This window comes from Dipodomys spectabilis, unplaced genomic scaffold, assembly GCF_019054845.1.
Source record: "Dipodomys spectabilis isolate Male_0828 unplaced genomic scaffold, ASM1905484v1 ptg000069l, whole genome shotgun sequence".
Classification (NCBI taxonomy): domain Eukaryota; kingdom Metazoa; phylum Chordata; class Mammalia; order Rodentia; family Heteromyidae; genus Dipodomys; species Dipodomys spectabilis.
The window spans coordinates 25089846-25115696 of NW_024870746.1; the positions used below are offsets into that span (position 1 = coordinate 25089846).

A 25851-nucleotide genomic window follows, 5' to 3' on the forward strand; every position below is an offset into this window, starting at 1 on the left:
TTCTGCTCGGCTTGTCTCCACTTTCCTGCCTTGCGGGTCCCCCATTTTCTCTGCCAGTTCACATTCTAGCCCCCTAGCTGGGCTCAGCTGGAAGCTTAGCTCCTCTATAAAACTTTCCATGAATAACCCAAGCTCATAATGGCATTTTCTGTCTGTATTTCTCCGGCACATCCAATGCCTTGAAATGTTAAAATTTGTTTCCTGTACTTCCAATTTATCTCTCTCATGTCACTGAAGCCATTATGCCACTCCGACACCGGGGCAGACAGTGGGGGTGTGGGAGTGGCTCCCCCTCACTTGATAGATGAAGTAAACTCCTCTGTGCACACGGAACATGCAGCCCTTCAAGCCCACGGCACCAAGGCCTCTGAATACCAGTCGCTGCTGGTTGAACCCTTGGAATAAACAGGGCTAGAATTCTAGTCTGTCTGTAGCTGGCCAGGATGAAGCCCCTCAAGTCCTGGATGAAAGACTGCAGCTGGGGGGGAGCTAAGAAACCTCCACATCTTGCGGCTCTCTCCTCATAGTTGGTTCTGCAGGCTCTGATCAAGTCTTTTTGTGGGGGTGTGGCCTGCCCTGAACTCTAAGAGCATGGCCTCTGAGTGATCCAGCCTTGAAAGCCCTTCAAAGGCCTAGGCCTGAGCTTTTGCCCCAGCAAGAGGTGCACTCTCCTAAGGCCCTTTTTGGGGCACTAATCCAGACTCCTACTTTCTACATGGATCTGTTCCTGCTTACCTTCCCAGCTTTCTGGTGCTCACAATGCTCCCAAGATGGAGAACCCCACCGCCATGCCCCTGAAGGAGCCTGCCACTTCCCACTGAGACTGATCTTTTGTATGTGTATGCCAGTACTGGGGCTTGAACTCAGGGCCTTGTACACCTAGAGCACTACTGGTGCTCTACCACTTGAGTCATGCCTCCAGTCTAGCATTTTGCTTGTTAGTTGGAGTCTTGTGGACTGTTCTGCCCCAGCTAGCTTCAAACCGCAACCCTCACATCTCAGCCTCCTGACGTAGCTAGGAATGTATGGATAGGAACCATCTGTGCCCTGCTGACTATTGAGGCCCAGGATGGGATCTTCCAGAATAGCTCTTGCTACCCAGCTCTGGAGGCAATGCTGGAAAGACATAAGAAAGGGTGTGTGTGTGTGTGTGTGTGTGTGTGTGTGTGTGTGTGTGTGTGTGTGTGTGTGTGTGTGTGTGTGTGTGTGTGTGTGTGTGTGTGTGTGTGTGTGTGTGTGTGTGTGTGTGTGTGTGTTGGTCCTGGTACTTGAACTCAGGGCCTGGAGCTGTTCCTGAGCTTTTTTGCTCAAGGCTAGGCCTCTACCCCTGGAACACAGCTCTACTTTTGGCTTTCTGCTGGTTAAGCAGAGATACGAGTTTCATGGACTTCCCTGTCCAGGCTGGCTTAGAACTAGGATCAGGATGACAGGCATGAGCTACCAGGGCCATTCTTTAGGATGATAGGCGCCTGTGAGCATGGACAGATTTGAACCCACCACTCTCTAGCCCACTGTTAGGTTTGGGAGGGCTGGCAGCACCAGGCAAAATTAAAAGGAAAAGTCATAGGGTCTTGGGTGGGTGCTGCGGCCGAGCTGCACGGTCCGCTAAGGTCCGCGTCCTCCGGGCCTTTGCGGGGGGGGGGGGGGGGGTGTCGGGGGTGAACCCGTCGAGACTGTGCCCTCCTCTCAGCCCCCAGAACACCCCCCCCCCACTGGCGGGGGGCTCCAGATCGGCCCCACCCAGCTCCCTTCCCCCGAGTGTGCGCGATCGGCTGCGGGGGAGCGGTGTGGGGGGGAGGCTCCGGCCACGCAGGAGTTAAAATGGCAGCGGGACCGGAGGGGGGTGGCGCGGCACGCAGCCTGGGAGGCGGCGGTGGCGGCGGCCGGAGTGGGCAGGGGAGGCTGGGGAGGCAGGGGAGGCCGGGGAGGCCGGGGGCGCGGCGAGGCAGCGGGTGAGCGGGGCGCGCGCGGGGGCGCGGGGCGCTCGCAGCCGCGCGGTGTGCACGGAGCGCCCGGCCCTCGCCCGCCAGCCTCGGGCCGCGGGGAGGGGGTGGGGACGGCTGCGCTCCGCCGCCGCCGCCGCCGCCGCCCGAGCCGGCTCGGCCCCGCCGCCACGCCACTCCCGGGGAAAGTCCGCGCGCGTCGGAGAAGGCGCCCCCAGCCCGGCCCCGGCCCCCCGGGCGGCGGCGCGGAGCAGCCCCGGCCCCTCCCCGGGCCGGAAGGAGAGCGGAGCGCTACTGCACGCGGCGTGGACGGCGGACGGCGCCCCCGCGGTGAGTGTGCGGGAGCCCCCGCCGCCGCGGCCGGGCACTGGGGCAGACGCCGAGGCCGCGGGCCTGGCCGCAGGGGGGCACCGGCGCCTTGGGGCGCCCGGCATCCTGCCCCGGCCGCCCCCACTCGGCCTGACCCGGGTTGGGGGGGGGCTGCGTGGAGAGGTGGGCCGTGGGGGGGGGCGATGCCTGCAGGGGAGAGGGAGGGCGAGCTGGAGGATGCACCGAGGTGGGGGGGGGCACCGCCTGGACCTGAGAGGCCGGGGGTGGGGGCAGGGGTCTGGCCCTTGATCAAGGCCCAAGCCGCTCCCAAACTGTTGCTGGGGAGAGAGGGGCCCCCCGGAAGGCTGGCCGAGGGGGGCAGGGAGGGCGTGACCTGACCGGCGGACGAGCCAGGGTGGAGGAGCGCCCGGCCCCAGGGACTTCTTCCTGTTTGCCAAGGGACAAGGTGGCCTTGAGGCTACCCCGAATCTCAGGCACCAGCAGCCTGGGTCCCTTCAGACTGGTGCACTAGAGTCTGAGCGCAGCCTGGGACCGGACTTGGGGTGCGGGTGGGGGGGCAATGCGATGGGCAGCAGTAGACACCGAAGGGCAGGTCTGAGCCCACCAGGAGCCAAGACGGGCTGGCCAGCCACAGGTGGGCCGTCTGTCCTGCCGGCATGGCAGGGCGGTGCAGGCACGGGCCGCCCAGCCAAGCCAAGAGCCAGGAGTAGCCAGCCCCGCTGCAGGACCCAGCTTCGTTTGGGGCTAAGCTGAGCCACTAAAGAGATGGAGAGAGCAAGACCCTGTGTGGGGGGGAGGTGTGGGTCTGGGGGTGCTGCTGTGTTCCCCTGTGTTCCTGGTCCTCCTCCCCCCCCCCCCCACGAACGGGAAGGAAAATGTCAGCTGGGCTTTGTGCTATGTTCTCAGGCTGCCGCAGCTCCCATCTGTTGAAGCCAACGCAGCTTCTAATTGGGCGGCTGGCAGGGTTGGAGGGGTGGGCTGGGCACTGGCTCTGTTGCTAGAGATGGACTGGCAAAGCCCTGTGCTTGAAGACCCCAGGAAGTGGGTGAGTGGAGAGCATGGCTTCCCCAGGTCACGGCAGGAGAGGTGGCTCCCTGCCAGCCTGGTCACCATCTTCCAGAGAACCAGGGAGAGAGAAAGGGAAGATCTAGGTCTCTTCATTCACCCAGGACAATGGCAGGCTCCATGCCCCTCTGCCCTGCCATCCCCAGACTGGCTCTGGTCCAGGGTTCTCTCTGTGGATGAGAAGGCTGGTATTTCCTGTTTTGTCCACTGGCCCTCAGAAGTCCGTCCAAAAGAGCACTGGGTGCAGGGTAGGCAGGGCTGCACACAGGACACCCGGGTCCTCTCACTTGGGGGTGGTCTTGCTACCATAAAAAAGTCAGATGTCAGTGGTTTGGTGGTTTGACCCACTTTCCTGGGCAGGTACTGCTACAGGGAAAGGAAGGGGGCAGAACTCCAGGTCTGCCTCTCCCAGGCTCAGTCCCCCTTCTTCCTGCCTGAGGTTTCTCTGGGCCTGGAAAGGGACCTTGTTATTTGGGAAGGATGGAACTCAAGGCCTGGTGATAGATGCCTCAGGGATGGAGATCTACCCAGAATCTGGGCAGAGGAGTGCCCTTAAATCCACACCTTCCTCTGACACAGCCAACTGTGAGAGAGTGAGCACTTGGAGGTCTCACATGCATTCCAGCCAGCCAAGGTAGGCAGGCTTCCTCTCTCCAACCCCATCCCTACCCCCTTCACCTTTCACTCCTCAAGTGCAGCTTACCTCCCTCTGCCTTCATGCTGCCCTGCCTCCATTCCTTCTGGATCTCTGCCTCCACCATTGCCCCTCTCCTACAAGCCACAAGCTGTGTGCACACCACTCCTCATACATATAGATCACTGTGGGAGCATTTGCATGGGATTTGCAGAGGATCCCAGACCTGTGTGTGCCTGGCTGCTGCATTTTCCTGGCCTCAGTGTGGCCCCTGCATCCTGCCATTCCCTTCTCTTCCCCTCCTACTCTCCACCTCCCTTTTATTATTTGAAGGGAAAATTTACATCCATTGCTTTTTAAGAAATACTCATTTTGCCCGGTGCCAGTGGCTCACGCCTGTAATCCTAGCTACTCAGAAGACAGAAGATTGCAGTTCAAAGCCCTCCCAGGCAGGAAAGTCCATGAGACTCTTATCTCCAATTAACCAGCAAAAAGCTGGATGTAGAGCTGAGACTCACGCACTGATCACCAGCCTTGAGCAAAAATGTGAAGAGACATCAGGCCCTGAGTTCAAGCCCAGTACCAGCATAAAAAAATTCAACAATTGTTTATTGACTACCTACTGCGTGCCTCCTACTATCTTAGGAGAGTACAATGCATGTGTCAGGTGGAACTGAACTTGTCTTGTTTATTGAGCCCCTCCTATGCACCAGGCTGCGTAAGGAGCTTTACAGAAAAATATTCTTCGTAGTCCTCCTGACTGGCTCTTAAAATCTGCATCATCATCTCCTGTTTTCTAGCTGAGGAAATCGAGGCCCAGAAAAGATGGACCATTTGAAATCCCTGATAGTCTGCAGCTCACTGAGCCACTGTATCGTATGTGAAATCTGGCAAGTTCCACAGTTCTGCTGAAGCTCACATGCTTTCCCCCCTTATTTAGAATCCTGATTCTATGAGCCTTTGCTGAAGGGTTGCATGGATGCGCCTTCTCCAGTCATCTGGGAAGGCTTCCTGGAAGAGCTGGACGGGGGAGAGGTGGCCAGGATGGCAGGCAGTCTTTCTGATCTAGAGATATGTGACGAGCTGAAGCCTGCAACCACCATCCCCCAGCTCCCACCTGCATCCAGGTAGAATAGTGGGAAATGGCTGTCCTCATTCAGAGTGGCAGTGTGGTTGATGTGTGGCCACAAGTTGGTGTGCTTCCTGATCTCCAGGAGCAAGCAAGGACTGGAAGGCAGAGGACAGAAATGGGAAGCTTCTGAACCTGCAAGGAAGGACAAGGTCAATGATCGGAGGCTAGGATGGGGCAGGAAATGGGCAGAGTGACCAAGGCTCAGGAGAGAGGAAGACAAAAGCAGAAGATAACTGATAAACAAGAGGTTAAAAAAAAAAAGCATCAGCGTCTGACAGGACCCACTGCAGCATGGTGTGGTAGGGCTGCTAAGAGAGACTTCATCAGAAAGGTGCCCTGACCTTGTACTTCCTCGGCAGTCTGGCGACTGCAGCCTGCATCACAGAGGTTGAAATGACCAAGTTAACCCACTCAGGCCTTTGCTGCTTCAATCAGCCCGTCCTTCCCGAGCACCTACTCTGTGCTAGGCCTTGATGCTGGGTGCTAAGACAATCAGATGTTCACATTAGGGTATAAATGCTAGAATATTGCAGCTGGGGTTCAAGCAAGGCTCTCCCACTTGTACCTGGGAGACAGTGGGCCTCAATTTCCCCTTCAGTAATGGGATACTATAATACTTTATAGTTATTAGAATTCAAGAAGGTATTTCATGAAATAAGGCATAGAACAAGTGCTATGCAAGTAGTATTACTGCTGAGCTTTTTATTAGTCAGGGAGCCAGGCCTAGAGACAGAAGTGAAGTGAGGGCTGTAACCCAGGGCTGAGCAGAGGCGACTGCCTGTCTGAAGACTAGGAAATGTGGCATTTGGGCCAGAGCTTGAAAAGAAGAGTCAGGCAGAGGTGGTGGGTCTGGGGACATGGGTGCTGAGGGTATTTGGAGCCCAGAAATCATGCAGAAAAGGAAATCCTAGCATGTATGTGCTGACCTTTATGAGCATCACCAGCACCGCTGAGACTGGTCCCCTCAACTTCTTTGTCCCCAGTTTTGGATGTTGGGCTCCCAGTGGGAACGGGCTGGCCAGCCCCATATTCTTTGATCAAAATAATATCTGGCTCTAGGAACACCCCCCCCCCCCCCCCCGTGCAGCCCCATTTGAGCTGGATTGCATGACCTTGGGCCTCCTGCTCATTCTAAGTCATCCCCACCCAGCCTCTGCTCAAAGCCCAGAGCCTGGGATGATGGCCTCATCCTCTAGCTTCTGGTACTTCTTGGGGACCTGGGAAATGGTTTGTCCTAAGGGACACCTTTCAGGAAGGTGTACCGGGGTTTGTGTTGGAATTCAGTTTGTGTGTTTCTTCCCTGCTGCTCAGCATTTGATGGGCTTGAATCAAGTTCCAATGCAGAGAGCAGGTAGAGCATTCCTAGGGCAAAAGCAGTTTCTCAGCTTTCACCTCTCAACTTGTAATGACACAAATGATGAGTCCAGCATTTACTGAACCCATAATATGCGCCAAGCACCAGGGCCGATGCTTTACCGGGTTTATCCTCCTCATCATCCCTAACGCAAAGAACCTGGAACTCAGGCTGACACATGGAAAAGAAACTGACGAACTGAGAGTGAGTTTTCTTTTCTTCTCTCATGGTTCTGCCTAGGATGGACCTGTAACCTCAGCCTTCCTTCCTGCGGCTAGAACTGCAGGCCCACCGGACCATCCCTTGATTGTTTTTGAGATAGGACCTTGCTAACTTTGCCCAGGATTAGCTTCTTGATTTAACCTCCCAAATAGCTATGCCTGAAAACTCCCTGGCCAAGAGTTAGCCTTCTTGCCGACTACCAGGGTGCTGCCTCTTTATACCCCAGAACCTTGTGCTCTTTGGGATCTTTGGTACTTTGGGGTCAACTTACCCATAGTTCTACCTCCTACAAGAACTTCTCTACATTAGCCCTGCCATAGACAATGGGGTCGCTGTCTCTTCCTCCCTGCAGGTCTGGGTGTTTAAAATCCAGTATTGTTTCCTTCTGTCTCCGCTCAGTGCCTGCAGAACCTCTGAGAAGCTGGACCCTAAGAGTTAACGTCCTTAGACACATGATGGCTTCTAATGCAAGGGTGATTCGTCGTGAGACTGAGAGACTGGGGAGCACAGACCCCCAGATAAAAGTAGCAGGAGTCAGGCCCGGCTGGGGTCCTCACTGCCAGTGCAAGAGACACTGACCCCTACCTGGCTTCTATTTCTGAACTGGGGTCCCAGTGGAAGTCCCTTCGTATTTGAAGTGCTCCCACAGAGAAGTTTGGGGTGGTAGGGTGAACTTCCAGTCTGAGGGGACCTGCAGCATCGTCCTGCCCACTGCCCATCTCTGCACGTAGCCCTGGTGGGTGGGATGGGAGTCTCTTCATTAGCGACCATTCGTTAAGCTTCCATGCCTGGGGTGCAGACAGCAGGACACAGCCATAAGGAGATCTTTTGCTTTCGTGTTCATTTATTTAATTGACGATATAGCAAGATACATATATAAAGCAAATGGCATATTGGAGAATTGTAAATATTCCAGGAAAAAATACAGCCAGGACAGGAGGCTATAGGTTTTGTAACCATGGCTTCAGAGACTTGCTATGAGTTTGAAGGGGGATGGGCAGCTGAGAGGAAGGAAAGCAGGTAGGTGCAAACACGGGGCCTGGGGCCTGAGGAGCATGAAAGATGCTAGACTTTCAGGAACTAGAAGAGAGTCTGGGATGAGGTCAGGGATGTAGGCCACACTGCAGGGCTCCAGAGCCGAGTGAGGAGTTTGGCTTCCTCTTGAGTGAGTTGGAGAGAAGTTACAGAGGAGTTGGATTTTTATAACCCTGAGGTTTGAGCTGCGCATTCCAGCACAGCGCTGAGAAGCTGGTTGGGAAGTCCTGACTAGATGCTGGTCAGAGGCCACAGTAAACCCCTTGGTGCCCACCCGTTTGTGGGGCATGTACTGTGAGGTTTGGGGGAAACACACAAAGACCCAGCCTCTGTCAGTAAGGAAACCTACAGATGAGTTAGGAGGCAGGACTCGTACTCAGGAGAAATAATGAGGGAATAATACCAGACAGTATTTAAAGCCGAGTGCTAAACTGTGTGATTTAGACTATAAATGTTATCAGAGCTGTGAGCTTTGTGTGGGAGTATATAGGGAACGCTTCCTTAGGAGCCACGGCTGGTTTGGGCCTGGCAAACCTAGAGGAGTTTGGCTCTGCAGGGGAAGAACTTGGGCAAGGGAGAGCCTGTGGCTTGTGGGGTGGGCAGGGGAGAGGTGGCCACGCTGGAGGGGGCAGCGATGCACGGCTGGGAGGAAGTAGGCCAGCACTCAGCTTTCCCTAGTGGGGTCTTACATCCTCTTTAATCCCTGGGCGGGGGGGCGGTATTGAGGAACCTTTAAAGAGCTTTAACTATTTTCTGGGGGCAAAAATAATGGCTTTTTTTTTTTTTTTTTTTTTTTGGCCAGTCCCGGGGCTTGAACTCTGGGCCCGGTTGCTGTTCCTGAGCTGCCTTCACTCAAGGCAAGCACTCTGCCACCTGAGCCACAGCACCATTTCTGGCTTTTTTTGAGTAATTTATTGAAGATAACAGTCTCACAGACTCTCCTACCTGGGCTGGCTTCGAACCACGATCCTCAGATCTCAGCCCCCTGAGTAGCTAGAATTACAGGCATGAGCCATCGGCACCCAGCTAAATAATGGCTCTTTACATCCATCTTCCAATGACGTTGCCTTCTCCCATCCCAGGCCAGACCTCTGTTGTTGGACCTCCTTACTTGGCTTGGAAGCCAGCTCTCTCCTGGTCTCCACGGCCCCCCACTCTTGTGATTCTGCTGCCTTGACTAGGTGTTCTTGCCTGTTGATGCCACGTGGCCTATTTCTCTGGAATCTATCTGGGCTCCATTTTTTATACCCAGCTGGGAGCCCCCTTCTCTTCTTGCTTCCTCTCACTGCGAGGCTCCTGTCTGGTAAGATCCACCTATGGTGCCCCTGTTAAGTTTCATATGTAGTGACCTGGGCGTAAAATCCCTCCAAAAGGGAGCCAGCGCCCTCATGAGGGCTGAGGGAACAGGGGCTGAGCTCATATCTGCCCTAGGGGAAAGATTGCCCACCTGAAGGAATGCATTCTACCATGGTGCCCTTACCTACCCAGGGTGAAGATCCTCCCCCTCTCCCCCCAGCAAACATATACACATGCCCTCGGCCAAGAGTTGTTCGGGCAAAGTTGTCACAACTCATTCAACAGCCCTCTGCCCTGCAGCTAAGTTCACTCTACCCAAAGCCCTGAACCTCTAAGCCACAGGGCTGTGGCTGCGGCTGCTGACCTTGGGGCTCACATGCCAAGAGCAACTGGAGTTGGCTGGTGCTGGGTGGAAGTCATGACTACTTGTCTGTAGACATTTTAACCTCTCTGATTCTCAGTTTGCTCATGTCTATAGCTGGGTTAATAACACCCACTTCGTAGGCTTGTCCAGAACAACAGCTAACATTTGTGAGTACTTATGAGCTGCCCAAAGGCTTTACTGTATCTCATTTAATCCTCACAGTCTGTGAAGTATGTCCTCGCCCCCTTCCCCCCCACCCCACTCGCATTAAGTAACTTGCTAGGGGGCATACACAGGCAGCAGGTAGCAGAGCAGAAATTCAGCCCCAAATCCTTCCCACTCCAGATCTCTGGTTCTCATCCACCACATGAAACTAATCTGTGTCAGGCACCTGCTACAAAGTAGAAGCTCAGTAAATGTTAGTCCCTCTTCTCACCAATTTCTCCAGGGCTGATCCTCCAGAGAAAAGCTCTCCCCTACTGCCACTTCTTTCCCAGGATCCTCTGGGACATATACCAGAAGTAGGAATGGCAATGAGTTGCTGGTTTATACCACGGGAAAAAATAGGGCTGAGAGGGCAAGTGATTTGCATAAAATCATAAGCCACCCTGGCTCTGATGAATTCCCAGGGCACCTTGCTCAGAAGGGTATGGTTATTCAGCCCCATTGGGTTTCAGACCCTTGGCGGAGGGTATTTGCCAAGGTGAGGACAGAGGTCAGGCTGGATGGAAGGAGGATAAGGCCACCATCTCCCCTAAGAGCAAGAATGAGGCGGTGTCTCCTGCACATCGTCCTTTTACTCCCACTAGGGCTGGAGGAGGAAGGTTCTAAACGACTGTGCTTTCTAGCCGGTGCCAGTGGCTCATGCCTGTAATCCTAGCTACTCAGGAGACTGAGATCTGAGGAACACAGCTCAAAGCCAGCCTGGACAGGAAAGTCTGTGAGACTCTTATCTCCAATAAACCATTCAGAAAACCGGAAGTGGCACTGTGGTTCAATCGGTAGAGCACTTGCCTTGAGGTGAAGAGCTGAGGAAAAGCGCCCAGACCCAGATTCAAGCCTCAAGACAAAAAAAAAAAAAGATTGCTTTCTGAACCTGGGTGCTATCTCTGGACTTTGTTAGAAACAACTAGAAACTCCTCCAAGGTAGAAAGGATGGTATCTCAACTTCATGACTGTTAAAGTGGTATGCTTCTGTAAAGTGTGTAAGAACACACACACACACACACACAGTGCTCTATCTGACCTTACCTGGAAGTAGAAACAAGAATAGGTGATTGTCAGTAATGTGAACATTTGGAAGGAAAAGGAACTAAGACAGGTTTCCCCAAAACAGCCTTCATTGATTTCTCCCCAGAGACCCCTTTTCTGGCAGATAGGTAGACCATCTCCAGCCTCAGCCTGCCCACACTTAAAGTGGATGCACAGATCTGAAGTCCCTCTGTGTTTCCTTGAAAGGATCCTCCGGGACAAATGCAGGAGCAGCCTGGGTCATGCCAGGTCACGACAGAAAGTCCGCTAGTCTCGCTCTCAAATGCATACAGAAATCGACACTTTTTCCCTTCAAAGCAAAATCGTATGTATGTCATAGGCAGCATAATGACCCTCTTATGACCTTGGAACCTATGAGGAAGTTAAGGTTATAGATGGGACGATGGTAGCTGATCCACTTCAAATAAAGAGATTATCTTGGTGGAACTAATGTAAGCACCAGGGTCCTTGTGAGAGGTGTTACTAGTATAGAGTAATGTCATGTGAGAAAGACTTGACCAATTATTGCTAGCTTTGAAGAAGGATGGGGCCACAAGCCCCAGGATGCAGGCAGCCTCCGGAATTGTCCCCTACAGCCTCCATAAAGAAATGAAGCCTGCTGACTCCTCGACTTTAACATCGGCAAGACCGCTTTCAGTCTTCTGACCCTCAGACCTCTAATAAATGTGTGTTGTTTTTAAGCCACTAAATTTGTGGCAATTTGTCACAGCAGCCACAGGTAATTAAATAAGAAGCAAAAGCAGAGCAGGTAGACTAAAACCACACTTGGCCTCCACCTGACCTACCATTGACGCTGGAGGAATGGCATCATAACACAGTGACGCTGAGGAACCCAGTTTGAAATGTCTGAAATGAGTGAATTCCAGTTCAGGGGGAGGGACAGTATTTCTCGGGTTCTACTCTGCCCTTAGCCCCTTAGCCCCTTACTGGTACTCAGTTTCCTGGCAATCAGCCAGGCTGATTAGGGTTGCAGAGTTCCTTGCCCTGGGCTGGTACTCTGCTGCCCCTCAATCAAAACACCTTTCCTGGGCAGAGACCTGGCCACACCTGCCTTCCTGCAGCCTGCCTGGCTTCCATCACCCTAGTAAGTTGCAGGTGGGCAGGACCTGGGGCTTTGGGATGTGGAGGGGAAGGAGAGGAGGTAGCAGAGCCCACACCCTGCATGGAATCGGCACCCCGATAGCCTGTTATCTCCCCTCTACCAGGCATTTTGGCCTTCCCAGCAGTCCCCGCAGCACACCTGAGCCCCCGGCCACCCCCCAGGGCTGCCAGCGCCTGGTGTCGGTCTCCATGGCAACCCCACATTTGCCCTTCTGGTTTCTAATGACTTATTGGCATGTGTGGTAATTTGCAGAACTTGGGCAGAGCCCAGGGAGCTGGGAGGAGGGGCAGGAGGCAGTGAGGGAGACTGGACATCGGGGGAAGGACTGTGGCACTGGATGGAGACACATTTACTTCTTCCTGTTCCACCCTTCCTCATCCTGACTGATTAACATCCCAAGCAAGAGAACTGCCACGGGTCCAGGGCCTCCCCTCTAAAGAGCATCAGCTTTCTGCTGGCCCCTGCACAGGAGACAGATGAACAGACAGATGTAGCGCACAGCTGTTCACCTGTCAGGCAGACTGGGGCAGAGCTGACAGCCGTGTTCATCTGTGGCAGGTCAGACACTCATGTCTTCCGTCACTCTCCTGCCTGCTCCCTGGGCTCCGAGAACAAGGAGGCCATTCTAGGCCCAGGATCCTGCTGCTCCGCCTCCTGGGGAGAGGGGTGAAGACAGCGTGTCCTCAGGACAGGTTTTTGCAGTTTCTAGGCCTCTCAAACACTCGGCACTAAGCAGGGCAGCACTGAGGGAGATGACAGGTTATGTAGGTGCAGGGAGGAGAGGGGGAGAAACAGCCGAGGCATCAAAGAGGAGGAGCGGGGCAGGGGTCTGACCCTTCTCCACTTGGCTCTGGCAAAGCTTGCCCAACCTCAATACTGCTTCCCAGAGCAGGCAGTGGGGAGCCTCCGACTGCCTACCGTTACAGTCTTCCGCACACAACTTCTCTACCTCCCTCTTCGCTTCTGTCACTTCTCCTGTTACTCTGTGTTGTGCTGTTGTGGGAGGCAGCCCTGTGGGCTGAAAACCGCATTGTCTTTCAAGTTGGATCCATCAGGATTAGAATCCCAGGGGCCGTTGCTTACCACCCCTCCCACCTGAGGCATGTCTTTTACCTCTCTTTGGGCCTCAGTTTACCAATCTCTAAAATGGGATTCACAGAGCCAGTTCTCAGGCTGTGAAAATGAAACCCACTGAACCCTGTAGAATGCTTAGCACATAGCAGGCTCTAATCAAAAGAGAATTTGAAACATAGTCTTTGCCAGGAGTTGGTGCCTCATGCCTGTAACTCTAGCTACTCAGGAGGCTGAGATCTGAGGATTGTGGTTTGAAGCCAACCTAGGCAGAAAAGTCCATGAGACTCTTTTCTCCAATTAGCCACCAAAAAGCCAGAAGTGAAGCTATAGTTCACATAGCAGAGTGCTAGCCTTGAGCATAAAAGCTCAGGAACAGTGCCCAGGCCCTGAGTTCAAACCATAGTACCAGCACACACACAAAAAAAGTCTTTGTCTACCCAAATAAACAAGAGCAAAGTGGCCAATAATTTAAAGAATTCTGGTGGACTTGATGAAGTTTCCTTTTTAATATTTGCAAAACGTCTGTTTATTCAGTAAATGTTTATTGAACACCTACTGGGTACCAAGTACTGGGCCATGTGCTAGGACTTTCCTTTTTCTTTTTTAGGTTGTTTTGGTATGTTCTCTGAGTATAGGGCAAGGGGCTACATGCATGTAACTGTGTCTTCTGTAGCCTTCTGAGAAGTGGCAGACCCCCAGAAAGTCCTGCTTTAGGAAGGCTCTATATTGGTTGTGTGCAGGGAGATAAATCACCCAAGTTCCCAGAAAGGGCAAGTGTCTCCAGAGCTGGGTAAGCAGTGGAGAGAACCAGTCACTGCTCTACCATTTTATTTATTTATTTATTTTGGTGACAGTCCTGGGGCTTGAACTCAGGGCCTAGGCTCTGCCCCTCAGCTTCTTTTGCTCAAGGCTAGCTCTCTACCACTTGAGCCACTCTCCATTTCTGGGTCTTTGTTTATTGCTTTTTGGTAGTTTGATATAGTTAGAGTCTCATGGACTTTCCTGCCTGACTTGGCTTTGAACCATGATCCTCAGGTCTCAGCCTCCTGAATAGCTAGGATTATAGGCGTGAGCCATCAGCACCTGCCTACTCCACCTTTATAAGCTGAGGTTGAAGCTTAATGGGAGCTGGTGCAAAGATACACCTGAGCCCATCACAGTTCCCTCAAGCTGGGACTGGGAGGGAGAGGAGGAGAGCCTGGGAGCTCGGATACTTGGCTCCCATCTCCACTGCAGCACGGTGTCTGTTCTGTGAGCTTCCTCCAAGAGACATGTCAACAGAATGCCTGGTATCTGAGGCCCTTTGCGGTCCCACTGCTCTCATTCACACCATACATAGTCCATGTCCACAGCCATAAGGACTCAGAGCTTCCTGCCAACCCAAGAGCTGAGGGAGGGGTGTGCACCTCAGCACACCTCAGTGCATTTGTAGCTGTCTAACACGGGCTAGATGTTCTACCTCACTCCCCACCACCACCATCGCCATTTTCCAAGGAAAGGATTTGCCTGAGGTCACACAGCATGTTGATGCCTTGGGACTAAAGCTCCTAATTTCTGGCCTGGGCCAGAGCTGTTACTTCTCTCCCATCTTCCCTAATCTCTCACCCTGGAGGGCCTACTTGAGGTGCGAGACCCATCATTGCCCACTCCTATGGCCACAACCACACGGCCGTCACCTAAAGGAGTGGCCCACCTTCTGGCCTCCACCTCCAGGTCTCCTAGTCTGCTTGGCCAAGGACTCCCATTCCACCAGTCTTGGTCTTTTTTTTAAATTTTATGTTGCTGGAGATTGAACCTAGGGCTTCCTGCATGCTAAGTAGTGTGCTGCTGAGCAATACCGGAGCCTCTGTATCACCATTCTTGGACTTTTTTGCAACCTTAGGGCCATTACTTTGAATCCAGATAAATTCCATGTTGTCATTTTCAATATCCTCCTACCAGTATCCTAAACTCTTAAGTTTCTTCCCCCCGCCCCCCTTCCTCTTTTGGGTTTGAACTCAGGGCCCTTGTGATTGCTAGGCTAGTGTTCAATGTCGAGCCATACTGTCAGCCTTGGGTTTTTTTGCTGATTGTTTTTGAAATAGGATCTTACCTCCTGGTTGGGCACATGCTTGTGCACAATTTGCCTATGTTAGATTTCCCAACATAGCTATCAGGTATGTGTCACCAGAAAAGGGGGCTGGGAGGGGGTGGAGGGCGGTTCTCATGAGCATTTCTGCCCAGGCTAGCCTCAAATTGTGACCCTTTCCATTTCAGCCTCCCGACTAGCTAGGATTCTAGGCATGAGCCCCTGGCTCCCAGCAGACCTAGTGCTGGATTAATTGTACTAGCTTCTTCTTTTGCCTACAGAGAGCTGATCATGCACATATGCGTGCATCAATAGCACACAGTGAGGCAGATGGGTACTTGTCCAAAGTCACCAATAACCCAGCTTGTTCTTGAAAAATGCCTGGCATTCCTACCACTCCACTGGTTATCTCATGACTACTTCACACCTTCCTCCCCAAACCTCCGCCTCCACGCTTGCCCTCAGCTGAGGCCCTCACCTCCCACTTCACAGAGACATAGCAGTCCTCGGCACAAGTCCCCACCACATCCCCCCCCAAACCCTCAAGGGCACGTGCCTCTGCTGACACCCTCTCTTCCTCCTGGTCCCAACCCTGGAAGCCAGGTCCCCACAGGTCAATGCTCCCCCACCTTGGTTCTAGAGCCTTCCCTGAGCCTTCATGAAAGCTCAAGCCCTCATGTCATGCTCAAGTTTCTCCTGGTTCCAGGAAAAAAAAAAAGAAACAGCAGCAAAACTCCTCCCAGAGCCTGATGGCTGCCCACACCCTGCACCCCAACTCCATCTTCCTTTCCAGCCAAGAGTCTTGAGAGACTTGGCTCAACCAGAGCCTCCATTTGGGCACCGCCCACACCTTCCTTAGCCCCACTCCCGTCTGGTTTCTTCCCCAGCCCTGCTGAAGCCGCTCCCCTCCCTATTCAAGCCGGGGGACAGGTTTCAGATGGCACGAGCCTTCCACTCCTTTGTGACCCTTGCCTTTCCCAGGGTTCTCTGACCCCATTTTCTGTCTTCCCTGAGCACTCTGATACCACCTTGCTGACTCAGCAACACCCCCCCCCTCCCCGCCCCCCTACCCCCGCTTCTCCATCTTTAAAACGGTAGTCTGGTTGGAGGTGCTGTCTTTTGACTGGGGACTCTGTCTGGAGGCCATCTCAAGCCACAGGAGCAGCTTCTGTCATCACCCACATGCAGATGATCTTCCAATCCCCAGTGTCTTTTCACCTCAGCTTGCCATGCTCATATCCACCTGCCTAGGTGACTAACTTGGATGTCCCCACGAGCTTCAGGGTCAGGCTTGTCTGGAGCCAGAGTCATGATTCTCCACCTAAATCCCTGCTGCCTTCTCACAGCGGCCTCATCCTCCGGCAGCGCTGCCTCTGCCTCTGCGCAGGTGCATAACCTGGATATGCACAGGTTCACAGACTGGAGTCATTGTCCACGCTTCCTTTACTCCCCACGTCTGATCTGTCACCAGGGTCCATCTGTCTCTAAAACAGCACCTAGATCTCCCACAGCCCCCTGCCCACTGCCATGGCTTCACCCGGGTTCAAGCTGCCCTCACCTCTTGCCTGACCTCTGGGATTGCCCTCTCATTGGCTGTATCCACTCCTGTCCCCCTATAGTCTGGACTCTGCACCACACCTAGAATCACCTGTTAAGACACAGATCTGACCCAGTCATATTTTTCCACAAGCTCAAACCCCTCCCTTCTCCCAGCGCTCTTTAGAGTGACCCTGGAAAACTGGTCCAGGCCTGCCACATAGCAAGCACCCCATGCTTCCTTCATGTTCCACACCCTACACATGGGCTTCTTCCAGTTCCTTTTTAATTTTATTTATTCATTCACTTATTTATTTATTTTGCCAATCTTGGGGCTTGAACTCAGGGCCTGGATGCTGTCCCTGAGCCTCTTTTGTGTTCAAGGCTAGTGCCTTACCACTTTATCTCCAGTTAACCACTTAAAAAACTGAAGTGACTCAAAGAGTCGCACAGCCTTTCCTGCCTAGGCTGGCTTTAAACTGCGATCCTCACATCTCAACCTCCTGAGTAGCTAGGATTATAGGCGTGAGCCACTAGTGCCTGGATCCCAATTGTTTTGTCTTTCTGACCTTTGCTGGTCTCTGATCCTTCCTCATTCTTCCCATCCCATCCTCCTCCCAAAATTCCAGCCAAAGCTTAAATACCCTTTCCTTAGAAAATCCTCTAAACCTCCAGAATTTTACCAGACTCCTGTTAAACCCACTCACAATGTCCTGTGTGCTTCTTTGGGATCATACATCATATACCCATTTATATCACCATGTGCTAACTAGCTAAATTGTCTTCACTAGCCATGACACCTTCTCCCCCATGAAGATAGACACTCTACCTGATTAGTACCCTTGTATCACCTGGCATAGATTGAGCATGCAAGAATACTCAGAGGGGGGCTGGGAAGGTGGCTCAGTGGTAGAGCACTTGCCTTGCATGCCTGAGGCCCTGGGTTCGATTCCTCAGCACCACATAAGCAAAAAGAAAAAAGCCAGAAGTGGCGCTGTGGCTCAAGTGGTAGAGCGCTAGCCTTGAGCTGAAGAGCTGAGGGACAGCGCCCAGGCCCAGAATTCAGGCCCCACGACCAGACCCCCCCCCAAAAAAAGAATACTCAGAGGAACAAGTATTGCAATTCACACTTGTAATGCTAGCTACTTGGGAATGTGGATGTGGTAAAGGTTGCAGTTTGAGACCAGCCCATGAAAAAAACATTATTAAGACCCCCATCTAAACAGGCTGGACATCATGGTGCATGTCTGTAATAGCAGCAATGTGGGAGACACAGATATGGGATTGCAGTCCAAGGCCAGCCCTGGATAAAAATACCTGAAAGATAACTAAAGCAAAAAAGGGGGGTGTGCCTCAAGTGGTAGAGCACCTGCCAGCAAATGCAAAACCCCAAGTTCAAACTTTAGTACTGCCAATACAGAAATACATTTTTTCCAGGAATCCAGGTATGGTGGTCCATGCTTATAACACCAGTACTTAGGAGGCAGAAGGAGAATTGTGAGCTCAAGACCAGATTAGGCTACATAGCAAGACCTAGACTCAAAAACAAATTCAGCAATGAATTCATTAATGAAATCCTTCTTTTCTCTCAACCTCCTTCCTTCCAATGAAAGGTCTTTAAACAGAAAAATGATTTCTTGGGAAAAAAAAAAAAAAAAAAACAACAAGGTACAGACCCTCTCTGAATGTGGTGTGGGTCGACCAGATGACCATGACTTGACAGTGGTCACATGAGACAGTTGATTGCACTGCTCCCTCCCTTTTCTCTGCCCTCCCTCAGTAATAAAATAGTTCACATTGAAAGCTCACTATGTGCTAGTTGCTATTTAAGTGCCTTATATTAACTCATTGAATCCTCAGAGTGAATCTATGCTTACTGCAAAATCAAAAGTTGCTCTGTCCTCCATTTCCATAATGATACTATTTCTAGCTGTTGAAGGAAGCTTTTGCCATTGGCTTTTTTGCACTGGTCATAATTTCTTTTGGGTTCATCCAAGGTGTCCTCAGTATGACTAGTTTGTTCCTCATTGTCACTGAGTAGTAGTCTGAGCTAGGGATGTGCCTCAGTCTGTCTGAGTATCCACCCATGCTTAACCCAGTGTTAAACTACCCCGGTCCCATGGCTTCAAGTACCATTTAATAAATGGGCAGCAATAGGTGCCTAAGAAATGTTGATTAGACTTAGCCCACCTGTACCAGAGCCTTTTCTGTTCTTAGAACACAGCCTGGTGTTTTACGCATAGTAGGCACTCCAAAAATACTTGCCAGGGAGGGTGTGGATACAGCGGACTCTTGTCTAACTTTCCCTGCACCTAGACATAGGTAAGAGAATAATGTGTCCCTTGCAGTTGTCTTCTGGGATAACCACGCTCCTAGTTCCTCTCAGAACACCAGGAAAGGAAAATTGGAGCAGTAAATATGATCGCCTACAGGCCTGGCATTGTATTGCAGAAAATGCTCAAAGCTAATGGTTCCGAATTAATGCATGCCATATTTGCATGGTATTTTGGACCTAATTTGAAGATTGCTCGTTTTATCAAACGGAAGAACCACCTTTCCAGCCTGCTTCCTGCCACCACTAACTACCCTCCCGGTGGGTCCCAGGTCAGGCTGGCCTGAAGCTGTCTGCAGAAACAATTGTTTGGAATCTGAAAGCGAAAGCACCCCCCCCCCCCCCAGCTGAAAGGACTGCAGGGGAGTTTTGCTTGTAGAAGAGGTGACAAGTTATTGCCACTCAGCAGGGGCCTCAGGAGGTTTAATTAAGGAGGATTTGTGGAGCTGCTGGAAGTCTTCAACCTCAGGTGTGGAGAGCCAAATGCGATTAAGTGACTGGAAAGAACCACAAGTTGGACTTGTCTGGCCCTGGGCATGGTGCCCGGGAGATGGGTTGGCTGAGCACCTCCTGTCACCCCTCTTTGGAGAGCTGAAGTGACAGGAGACTCAACCCCTGCCTCCAGGGACACCCTAGGGGTGAGAGGGGTCCCCAAAGTAGGACTTGCATAGAGGGTGTTTGGCAATGTGTCTGTGCCCTTGAAAAGAACCTGTGGTTTGAGCAGATCAAGGCCTTACCAAGGGCCACCAGGCCCTCCCTCAAGGAACTGCTACTGGATATGAGTCACCCTCAAAGCTATCCAGAATAATTACACACCAACCTTACCACACACGCCCCAGCACTAGTCGTCAGAGAACATGTTAACCTGAACACTGGAGCACGCGCCCTGCGGGAGGGGGACCCACACGGAGTTTGGAAAACCTAGGCCCAGGAACACGTTCTCTGCAAGTCAGGGAGGAAATGTTACAGGAAAACAAGTGTATGTTTAATATGACATTCGCTAACAGTTTTAAGTGAGACTTCAGAGGAATTTTGGTCTTTTGGCAGCCGTTTGAGACTGTTCCCAGAACCCTGGGGATGCCTGAGCCCTCTGCCATTGGGGAAACTACAAAGAGAGGGCTGGAGACTCAGCATCCCAGAGAGATGGTGCTGTGGTCTGGATTGTGTCTCTCAAAGGCCTGTGTGTTGGAGGCTTAGTCCCCAAATTGGGAGGTGTGGAGCCTTTAAGAGGAGGCGCCTAGTGGGAGGTTTTAGGTCATTTGGCGTGCCCTCCAAGGGGATTGTAGGACCATGAGGTGAACAGTCTTGTACATCACATGCTCCCCACAGGCCCAAAGCCAGGGCCAATCAGTCATGGGCTGAAGCCTCCAAAACTATAGCGTCCTTCCTTATAAATCTTTTACGTTGATGAGCCTAGGTTTTCTGTTATAGTAGTGGAAGGATGACTCACAAATGGAATGGTATTTGGGGAGATACAATGGACTGTTAGGAGCGGGGTGGTTATTGGGGTAGAGGGAGTGATATGTCTGCATTAGGATCTATGTTCTAAGGACTCAAGTGGAAGTTTGATACCTGGGAGAACTGATGGGGAAGAAAGGATCGGAGTGGGAGATGGGCTATGGATTGATGCTAACAGAATGCGAGACCGTACGAGGTCGTGAACAAGAGTGCCAAGGAGGGGTTGTCAGCCAGGCTGGATGATCCTCTCTGGAGCTCCCAAGGGCTTAAGCTGGGAAATACATGGGCTTGGATTGAGAAGAGCTATGAGCTGAGCAGGAGGTGTTTGTGCATAGAGCAGTAACAGAGCAGGGGAGGGGGCATTTATTTTTCTTAAAGGTGGTGAGCAGATAAGCAAGCAATAGACGGAGTATCCTGAGGCAGGAGGGAAAGGATGAGATTGGTTTTTAAGAAGAGGAAATCGCTCTGGGAGCCAGAGGGAAGGCAGGCAGAACTGGCAGGCCCTGGCAAGGGGTTTGAGACAGAGCGAGGGGGTGAAGGTCACACCTGCCCACCTCCTTGGTCATGAGGTCAGGCACGGTAATGCACTGCTGGGAGGATGGTGCAGATGGCAACACAGCAAGGAACAGGTCTCAACAAGGGCCTTGCAGAGTGCTGGGGTGGCAGCCAGAGAGGAAGAAAAGGATTATAGCAGAGATCATCAGATGAGGCCGGTAATCATGAATCTGGAACAGAGCTGGGCTGCCAGCTTCCACGTTTTCTTTCTGCAGAGCTTCAGAAGGGAATATTCTCTGTTTTAGTTGAGTCACAGGCATTGGTGACTTCAACTCAGACCCATCCAGCCCGACCTCTTCCAGTGAACAGCTCAGGTCAGAAACCCTTTCCTCTGGCCTTGCTGTCTGAGGGAGTTCTCTACCTTGGAAGCCAAGCAGCACTTCTCCTTGGCCTGACTTATCAATGAATCCGGTTCTAAGAGTCCATTTGCCCTCCACTGCTGCCCGTGTGCTGTTTTCATTTTTTTCTCCTCTCCTAGATCTGGCAGGAGCAGCTTAATAGCCTCGGAGAGGGTAAGGCTGGGAAGATGAATGCTGGCCCACGGGGGCTGTATCCTGCCTCTCCATTAGGGAGGTGATGGAAGGCAGGGCGCACAGAATGGATAATCCGAGGAAACACAAACAGACACAACAAGCAGCTCCCAGGATCATCCAAACAGCATTTCCACTTGTGCTCGAGTGTGCTGCGATGATGAGAGCCCCTGATAGCTCCTCTAATTAGGTCTGTCTTAGAGGATGGGGGAGGGGACCATTTCCCAGCGTGAAGTGGTCTGCCAGGAGAAACCAGGATGGGCTAAAAAGAGGGAAGTGAATAATCCATGCCTGCAACACACAAGCAGACTGAGGATCCATCATGGCTGCCACTATTTGAAGACTTGGCACACTGAATGTACTCAGATAGTGGCAGGTTACCCCAGCCTAATCAGGGAGAATACCTGAGAAAGTTCCTGTGTGTCCTGTCAGGGCTGCGATACAGTATGACAGGCCCCAGTGCCTACCTAGGAGCTGATGTCTCCAGATGCCCTCTGCCGGAGGAAAGGGAAGCGCTGTCTGGTCCTCCTGCTTTGTCCCTCCCTACCCTAGCATTGGCTGTTTCTCACTTTGCATTCTTGGCACCAGTCAGTTCATGGACCAAATAAAGGATTCCAGGGAGGGCTACTGAGGCAGAGGACAGGATCTGAAGCGGTATCCTCAAAGGCCTCTGGAAATGAAGCATTTAGGAAATGTGGTTTCAGGTCTCACCTCTGGCTCAGCAACTTGTATAGCCCTGAGCAGCATTCCCCAAAGCTCATTGGACCTCCATCACCCCACTGGGGCCCATTTTATCAGCTCAGTCCTCTGAGCCAATCAGAGAGCACCAAGGGACACAAGAAAGGCCAGTGTCCAATCAGCATGTAACCAAGCTGTATCCTAAGTAGGGCGATCGCTGGTCCTCCTGGACTTAACCACAGATTGGGGCTATGGTTCTCAGTCTCTAAAGGATTGTGGCACTTTTCATTCCATCTACCTTGTGTAATTCCAGGTCCAGATACTGATTAGCTATTTGACCTCAGGCAGGTTATTCTTTAGCTGGAGATTAATTTTTCATCCGTAGAACAGGCCTTAGCATCTACTGCCTCACTCAGGTGCTTATGAACAACAAATACGAATGTGTAAGAGAACATTTTGTATATTCTTTGTGTGTGTGTGTGTGTGTGTGTGTGTGTGTGTGTGTAGCAGAAATTGAACTCAAGACCTTGTGCTCATGTTTGGCTTTTTTATACAAGGCTTGCACTCTACCAGTTGAACTACCCCTCTTCTTCTGGTTTGTTTTTGTTTTTTTTAATGTGTAATTAGAGTTAGAGTCTCACTGACTTTCCTACCTAGGCTAGCTTCAAGCCTCCATCCTCAGATCCCAGCTTCTTGAGTAGCTACAATTGCAGGCATGTGCCACAAGTGCCCAGCTACATTTTGTAAAACTTTATTGTCCTGCCACTGTGAGAGGCCCCGAGGGAGTGTGGGCAGGGAATGTGGACAAATCTTGGGGGCTGGAGTCGTATGAACCTGAGTTCTAGTTTCTCTGTGAGTCTGAAACCTTGGAAACACTGGTAAACTTCTAGTCCTGGTCCCATTATCTGTAAAACAGACCTAAGTAAACTGCCCCAGCATTGGGCGACCCATTGGGTGGTGCTTGTGGACAGTCTGGCAAGGGGTCAGTGTTGCTGCTTTCCCTTTCCCCAACCTCCAGGCCTTCAAGTCAAGGGTGGCCCAAAGACATCATTTGCATACATTTTCAACACACTCAGCCTGCTGTCCTGGCGTTTGTCTTTGGAAATGCCACCTTGTCTCCGCCCTCCCCAGGGTCTCATCCTTAGCCATGTATCTTCAGTCTTCCTCCTGTGGAACAGTAAGCCCTTGCTGAGAAAACGAAACCCAGCATGAAGACCCAGCACACTTAAACCATCCCACGGGCCTCCCCCTAGGCTAGGGCCCAGCTTCCCCACACCCCCACCCAGCTGCTATACCTGCTGAGCTGCAGGCCATTCTGAGAGGCTTGCCCAAGGGACAGGAGTCCTGAAGTGTGCTCTTTACGTGGAGAAATTCTCATCCTCCATAAAAGGACTGCTCCTTGTCCTAGAGAGCAGCCACTTCCTGCCATCACCTCCACGATTCTCATCACACTTCCTCTATGATGCAGCTGGCCACCTTCTAGCCCCCAGTCCAGGGCATCCGGGAGTCTTTAGCCACCAGCTGTCTGTCTCTCATGACTCCCAGCAGGATGGCACATAGGCTAGGCAGATGTCTAAGCCTCTCTGTGGTCTAGCCTGCTCTGTGGACCTCCTACCTCAGAATCATCCTTGGGAGGGGGGGATGTGAAGAACAAGGGTTCACGGCAACACTCCAGACTGACTAAAGCAATTCCAGAGTGTCCAGAAGTCTGCGTTCTAAATTAGCTCCCATGGGATTCTCACGCACAGCATCTTGAAAACCACTGCTTTTCATTAAGTTGCAATCACAGGGTAAAGCCATCAGATCCTAAGCGGGGCAGGGGTACAGTGCCCCTCCACATGACCACTCCAAGTTCAAGGCATGGAATGTACAGAGCACCCTCATCCCCCACTCCACCCCCTCCCCCACACCCTTTGCACCCTTACAATCCATACCTGGATGAAGGGACCATCTAGAGGCCTCACAACCTACACGTCACTGGCTTTGAATTGTAGCTGAATGGGATACTTGACTTCTTCACTCAACTTTATATCTACACTGCCTACCTTTTTATTTTTTAGTCATGGAGCTTGAACTCTGGGCCTGGGTGCTGTCCCTCAGCTCTTCAGCTCAAAGCAAGCGCTCTACCACTTGAGCCACAATGCCACTTCCAGTTTTCTGGCAGTTAATTCAAGAGAAGAGTCTCGTGGACTTTCCTGCCCGGGATGGCTTTGAAATTTGATCCTCAGATTTCAGCCTCATGAGTAGCTAGGATTACAGGCCCGGCACTGCTGGCAGTGCCTTCTCTTCAAAGAGCCCAAAACTTGTCCATTTCATTTTTTTCTCCCAAAACAGAAAGGCCAGGTTTGTCTAGGCCTAGCCCCCAACTCCTGTGAAGGCAGTTTCCTGGCCACCCCCTCTCCCCGGCCTTCTGGAGACCACAGCTGTGTGCCGTGCTTCAAGCCTTGGGGCACGGGAGGCTCAGCAGCTGGGGGGAGCCTGGGCCAGCTCTCCTGCCAGTCCCTCTCTAGACAGCTCCTCAGGACGATTATTTGTTGTGTGTGGATTGCCAGAGTCCAGACACATTCCAGCTGAAATTGGCCAATTGCAACTACAAATGAAGAGACAAATGAGATGGAAATTGCACAGAACAAGCCGACTTCTCATCTGGAGGTTTCAGTGCTGACATGCTGTGCTGTGGTTCCTATTTCAACCTCTCCTGCAGCTGAGGTCAAAGGGCTTTCCTGGCACCAGGAAACACCATTTCCTTCCCACACAGCCAGGCAGGCAAAGGTGTCCTGAGTGTATATAAGGAAGAAGACAGGGCAGGCAGAGGATACCAAGCAGGTGCCAGGGTTCTGCTATTCTAAAAGGGAACACAAATATCTTGACCATCCATACGCCGGGCACCATGCTGGTCTTAGGACCATAAGGATATACAAGACGTGCCTGTAAGGATTTCTCAGACCAGGGGAGGAAAGGAGAGCCAGATGGTGAGGGTTGGGTGATGATGACAAGGGAAAGCAAGGGCAGGTGGGGACACCTCTGTAGACAGGAGAAGGAACATTCTAGAGCAGCAGAGAGGCAGGCAGGAGAACTGGCATCAATATTCGCTATTGATAAAGGGCCAAGGAATGGGCCTGGGAATGGGTATGGAGGGAGTTCGGTATCTGTGTCTGTCCCTGCCCTTCACTAAACTATTGGAGTGGTGGTTTGTTCCATAGATAAAGAGACCAAAGACCCAGGTATCCTCAGTTCATTCCTTTGTTAAGGGAGTTGCAGAGAGTGGGAACATGCAGAATTTGTTTTCATATGGACCTGAGCTAGATACAATTTTAGTAATAATAATAATAGCAAACACTTACAAAGCACTTAACATGAGCCAGGCTGTTCTAAGCGCTTCACACATACTAGCTCATTTGCATAGTAAGTATGCTGGGGAAGAAAAATAAAAACCCTGCAATGCATTTCAAGGCCTAACCCCAGTGACTTTTGAGCTACTCAACCCCTAAACCTGACAGTTAATTATGAGCTGTTGACCATTGTGAAAGCTCTGATCCAACCTCGTCTCTAGAGGGACCATGAAACACAAGTCCTGGGAAGCTGGAAACACTTTCAGGGGTGCTGCAGTTGATTCCAGATCTCAGAAGACCAAACACACTCACTTTCTCCTTCCTCTTTCTGAGCTGAAGTGCTCTAGCCCAGACCCTATGTGAGGCGGGTGCTCTGGCTGGGAGGAGGCCCTGGAGAAATGGTGAAGGATATGGCTGGTCACTGAGAGGGGAGGTACCCTTCTCTCTGGGGGCTGCTCTTCCCAGAGCCAGAATCTATATGCATCATCTCACTGGGGATGTGGCTGAGCTTGATGGCCACCAGGGAACCAGTTCCCATA

General features: G+C 51.9%; 1 protein-coding gene across 1 annotated transcript in view; it reads left to right on the plus strand.

Annotated features, from left to right (window-relative positions):
* The first annotated feature begins 2250 nt into the window (after nucleotides 1–2250).
* The window catches only part of Lrrn2 (leucine rich repeat neuronal 2), a 55990-nt gene continuing 32389 nt past the window's right edge, over nucleotides 2251–25851 (plus strand). Inside the window, exon 1 of the mRNA XM_042681887.1 lies at nucleotides 2251–2273. The gene's annotated coding sequence lies outside the window, so the exon portion shown is untranslated. The remainder of the gene's footprint in view (nucleotides 2274–25851) is intronic.